Below are 6,275 nucleotides of genomic sequence, written 5' to 3' on the forward strand. Positions count from 1 at the left end.
TGCAATTATGAATGCAAAGGGTAAAATTACAACAGATCCAGCAGAAATCCAGAGAATCATCAGTATCTACTTTGAGAAACTATACTCCAATAAGATGGAAAACAAAGAAGAAATGGACAGATTCCTAGATACATATAAATTACCAAATGAACCAAAAAGATATAAAAATTCTGAACAACCCAGTATCAATCAGTGAAATTAAAAACTTGCCAACAAAGAAAACCCCAGGTCTTGATGGCTTTACTACTGAATTCTACAGGAAATTTAGGGAACAGTTAATGTCACTATTTCTCAAACGCTTCAAAGAAACTGAGAGGGAAGTAATACTCCCAAATTCATTCCTGGAAGAAAGCCTTACCTTGATCCTGAATGCAGAGAAAAACCCAACCCAAAAAGAGAACTATAGGCCTATCTCCTGAATGAACATAGATGCAAAAATCCTCAACATACTGGCAAACAGAATGCAGAAGATCATCAAGACCATATACCCTGACCAACCTGAATTCATCCCAGGGATGCAGGGATGGTTCAACATATCCAGATCAATAAATGTAATACACTATGTTAATAGAGCCAAGGACAAAAATCATGTTTATCTGAATAGATGCAGAAAAAGTGTTTAACAAAATCCAACACCCATTCATAAATAAAAACCCTACAGAAAATTGGAACAGATGGTCTTTACTTCAACCTGATAAAAGATATCTATGAGGGGTCAGGGATTTAGCTCAGTGGTTTTGCCACCTGCTGCACAAATGACAAGGACCCGAGTTCAATCCCCAGTACCAAAAGGAAATTAAAAAAAAAAAAAGATATCTATGAAAACCAACAGCCAACATCATACTAAATGATCAAAAACTGAAATCTTTCACACTAATATTAGGAACAAGACAAGGATGACCACTGTCACCACTCCTGTTCAATATAGTCTTGGAAACATTAGCAACAGCAATTAGACAAGAAAAATAAAAGGAATAAAGATAGGAAAAGAAGAAATTAAACTGTTATTTGCAGATGAGATGATACTCTATACAGAAACCCTAAAGACTCCACCAAAAGACTCCTAGACTTAATAACCGGATTCAGTAGAGTAACTGGATACAAGGTCAACACTCAAAAATCAATAGCTTTCTACATGAACAACAGACTCACTGAGAGAGAAATTGGGGAAATAGGGGCCAGGGATTTAGCTCAGTGGTTCTGCCAGCTGCCCTGCAAGTGCAAGGACCTGAGTTTGATCCCCATTACCAAAAATAAAAATAAAAAATAAAAAAAGAAATTGAAAAATAATTCCTTTCACAATAGCTTCCCAAAAGAAGAAAAGAAATACCTAGGAATCAATCTAATGAAAGAAGTAAAAGACTTCTACTTTGAAAACTGCAGCACTTTCAAAAAGGAGAGCAAAGAGGATATCAGAAAATGGAGAGACATCCCTTGTTCCTGGGTAGGAAGAACCAATATAGTGAAAATGACCATACTTTCAAAAGTGCTATATAGATTCAACGCAATGCTACCTGAAATCCCAATAGCATTTGGGAACTACAGAAAACAATTTATAAATTAATTTAGAACCAGAAGAGACCCAGAATAGCAAAAGCAATTCTAGGCAACAGAGACAAGGCAGCAGGTATCACGATTCTCAGCTTGAAATTACAGTACAAAGCAGCTGTGATAAAAACAGTATAGACTGGCAAAGAATAGACCCAAGGATCAATGGAACAGATTAGAAGACACAGAAACAAGTCTAGACATACCCAGCCACCTCATCTTTGACAAAGGAGCCAACCACCTTCACTGGAGGAAAGATAAGTTATTAACAGAGCTAGAAAAAAACTGGGTTTCAACTTACCAAAAGAGTAAAACTTGACCTACTATTTCTCACCGTGCACTAAACGAAAACCAAAATAGATTAAAGATCTACATATTAAAACAGAAACACTAAACCTACTGGAAGATAGGTTAAGTAGAACTCTTAAAGGAAAAGACTTTATGAATAAAACCTCAGTCACACAGAAACTAGCACAAAAAATCACTACCTGGGATCTCATCTTATTAAAAAGCTTCTACATAGAAAGAGAAACCACCAACAGTGTGAAGAGATAACCTACACGGTGGGAAAAAATTTACCAGCTGTTCCTCAGACAAAGGTCTACTATCTAGAATATATAAAGAACTGAAAAAAATCAGACCTCCCCAATTTGAAGACACAACAAAAATGGGCATCTGAAATGAACAGACATTTCTCAGACAAAGAAGAAATAGCAAATAAACATATGAAAAAATGTTCAACATCACTCCTCATTCAAGAGATACAGATGAAAACAACACTGAGATTCCACCTCACCCCAGAAAGAATGGCTGCTATCAAGAAATCAACAAATAACAAATGCTGGCAGGGGTGTGGGGAGAAAGGAACTCTTCTCCATTGTTGGTGGGAGTGTGGACTGGTGCAATCACTGTGGAAATCAGTGTGGAAATATTCCTTAAAGAACTAGGATTGGAAGTCCCATTTGACTTAGCTACTCCCCTGCTGGGTAGCTTCTCAAAAGATTTAAAAGCATCATACCACAATGATATATGGATAAAGAAAAATTTTTTTAAAATACAAAATGGAGTACTATTTAGCCATAAATAATGATAAACTAGAGGCACTTATAGCTAAATGGATGCACATTGAGGTGATACTCTTAAGTGAAATAAATAGGACACACATGTGTGAATATCAAGTAATTTATCTGGTGTGAGAAACTGCAGGAGTAAACAAGAACCAAAATGAATAATAAATAATGTAAAACTGGAAGGAAAGGTCCAAAAAAAAAAAGAGAATGGGAAGCAGGAAGAGGGGTGGAGGAAAGAAAAGAAGGGAAGGAAAGAATATGAGAAAAGAAAAAATGGAAACAAAGTTTTTGTAAATAGGGAGGGTTTGGAGGGGTGGAAGGGAAAGAAGGGGAATGGGGAAAAACAAGAACCTAGATATATCATGTACAGGTACAAATTCCCAATCATGAATGTGATTGAGAATAATAATGTATACCTAAAATGTACCAGTAAACTTAATGGAATAAAAAATGATGTAAATACAAGAAAAACAAAAGCAGAGTCTGGGGATTTAGCTCAGTGGTTTCACACCTGCTGCGCAAGCACAAGAACCCATGTTCTGTCCCCAGTATCGGAAAAAAAAATGTGGTCCACATAAAGTTATAAAGAATTACAAGCACTGAAATTCAGAAAAGTTCTTTCACATCAGTGCACCAAGAACATGTAATGCCACAGATGACATACTGAATTAATATTCACATTAGACACATCTGTTATCAAGAACATACACTATTTGTATTCCAATTGGTCATTTGGTAAAGTCTCAAATTCATGTTCACATGGGCATTTACCTCTTATCTAAAGGTGCCTGCTTGGGTATTTACAAATCATAATTTATATTATTATTTATACTTGTTTAAATCACCATTGATGGATGCATGATTATTCCCCCCAAAACTGCAAAAAAGTCAAACACATTATGATATTTTGCATACTCTGCACAAATAACCATTACTGGAAATCAAACTCAGGACCTTGTGCATGCCAGGCAGGTGCAGGGCTGCTGAGCTACATCCCGGGGCAATATATAAAATTTTTAAAGAAATTCATGAATATAAATTTTTTAATTTAGTGAAAAAGTTTTTTATTGTAATAATTTTTAATTAGACTGGATAGTTATAATATTTATATTTGGCCAATAATATTTAAATACAAGCAACTAACTAGATTTGGTCCATTTACAGACTTTATTAATTAGTAAAAGACCAATAAATGTTAGGCAATCCACCTGCACCAACAGCGGGACAGTTGTGCATGTACTACCAGTGGCTCAAGCCAGCAGGAACACGTTAACCTAACCACAAAAGCAAATGATGCCTACACAATGAAAAATACAATACCCTAAAAAAAGATCAGAGAGCACAATGGAAAATGGGAAAACACCTAGTACTTTTAGAGAGGCAGAACAAAAATTGTCAAAATGGTCAGACTCCCAAAACTGTTAAAAGACTTAATCCCACAAACAGCATGCCTCACAGAACTACAGGAAAGAATTCTAAAATTCAAACGAAACCAGAAGAGAAAAAGCAATCTTGTATAAAAGAAAAGCAAGAGGTATCATTACTCTGTATTCAGACACAGTGATAAAAGTATGGAACAACCAAAAACAAGACGTGGGATCAATGCAACAAAACAGAGAATACAGAAATAATCCCATGCACATTTGGCCAGCTAGTCTGTTACAAAGGGACCAAAATACATGCTAGAGGAAGGATAGCTTCTTTTTAATAAATGTGCTGGCAAAAGTGACTGTCCACAGCAGACAGACTGTAGACACATATATCTCAACATGAACCTTAATAAAATCAAAATGGATTAAAATTAAACTTTAAAACCTTGAAACTCTGGAAGACAAGGACTTTAACAGATCCCTGATCAGAAAAGGATTAACCTAGGGCTGGAGATTTAGCTCAGTGGTTTCGCAGCCCCAAGTTCCATCCCTGGTACCAAAAAAAAAAAAAAAAAAAAAATCCACACAGAAAAGAAGTCAACCAACAGAATACAGACAAACTACAGAATGTGAAAAAAATTGTCAGGTACCACTGAGACAGATGACTAGTAACTACATATACAAGGTACTCAAATTAATTTTTTCTTTAAAAAATTGTGTTCAATAATCTCCAGTGGGCTATCATGGCTTCCCTCACAATAGCCTGCCCTGTGCCTTTCAGGGCATAGTTTTGTTGTATCCTTTTACTCTGCCCAAGCTCCCTCAACAGAGCCAATTTCTCCTTTGAGAAAGGGTTTCTCATTCTGCAGTTCAAGTTGGCCTTGACCTATGTTAACTGAGGCTGGCCTCAAACTCACAAGGATCCTCAATGGCTCTCCTCCCCAACTGCTAGGATTACAAGGATATGCCATCATGCCTGGCCATCTGTCTCACTTTTCATTTTTGCTTTTTATTTCATTTCATTTTATTGGACTGGGAATCAACTCACAGCCACACTTTTGCCAGGCAGGTACATCTCTGGCCCTTCATTTTCAGTTTTTAAAATAAACCTTGTGATTTTCTTTACAAAAAATAAAACTGGAAGTTTTAGGGCTCCCACACAAGATATATATATATATACACACACATACACACATATTCACATACATACATATATACAGACACACACATATACATAGCATTCTCTGAATGTACAATAAAGTATTTTGTAAATTATGGGCAAAATGTGTGTACAAGTCTAAACCTACACTAATTGAAATAGCACCATAACAAATGGGGCCAGGGATTTAGCTCAGTGGTTCCACCGCCTGCCTTGCAACCACAAGGACCTGAGTTCAATCCCCGGTACCAAAAACAAAAACAAAAACAAATGAACTCAAACTATCAAATTTAAGAACAAGGCAAAATACACGTGAAAATCTATTGTATTCTGGCCACAACATCCTAAGTGGAGAGACATTTCCCTTTTTAGCAGTGGACAGTCATCTTTGTACAAATTTAGCACAGAGACTATAACTACAACGGAAACTTATGCAACTAAAATAACATTAAAACTGTACTGTTAAGAACTGACACCTTGTGCAGTTTAGTATCTACCTCCAACCTGTGAGAGCTCAATTCCTTACCCTTACATTTACAAAATCTCCCAAGTGTAAGCCATCTTAACATTTCAATCCAGCTGTGAGGAAGCAATGTGAATCTGCAGTAAAATAAAGCCTGCTGCATAAACCTTTCAGTCCACACTCTCTTGTCCAAAAAACATCAACACTGCATCCAGTGAAGACCAGAATCTAGTAAGGCCTATAAAAGGATTGGTCATTCCTATGGATAGCCATTCTAGCATTTCAAATTGATTTATGGCAGGCATTAAAGAATCTAATTAAATACACCCTCCCCAACACTTTATCAGGTCTTTAAACTTTTCCTATAAATAGTATGCCCACAGATGCCTAACTTAAAATTAGTAAACAGCCTAAATATTAAACAGGGAATTGCTGTATTTACCTGCATTAACTTTAAAGAGTTCTTTCAAAAAATATTACAGCTGAGTTCACAACATCACACTTCATGATTGGAATGGCTCTTATAGTTTAAAGTTCGAAGTGCCTATCCAGGATAGAGTGAGCAAATCAGAACCTTAGTAGTCTGCTATATTAGAAAATAATTTTAAGATGTCCTTCTCCCCACCAGAGTCTACAAGTACCAAACTCCTAACATAGGCTACTGC

This window comes from Heterocephalus glaber, unplaced genomic scaffold, assembly GCF_053883595.1.
Source record: "Heterocephalus glaber isolate CG9 unplaced genomic scaffold, H.glaber_assembly_v1.0 deba00001072, whole genome shotgun sequence".
Taxonomy (NCBI): domain Eukaryota; kingdom Metazoa; phylum Chordata; class Mammalia; order Rodentia; family Bathyergidae; genus Heterocephalus; species Heterocephalus glaber.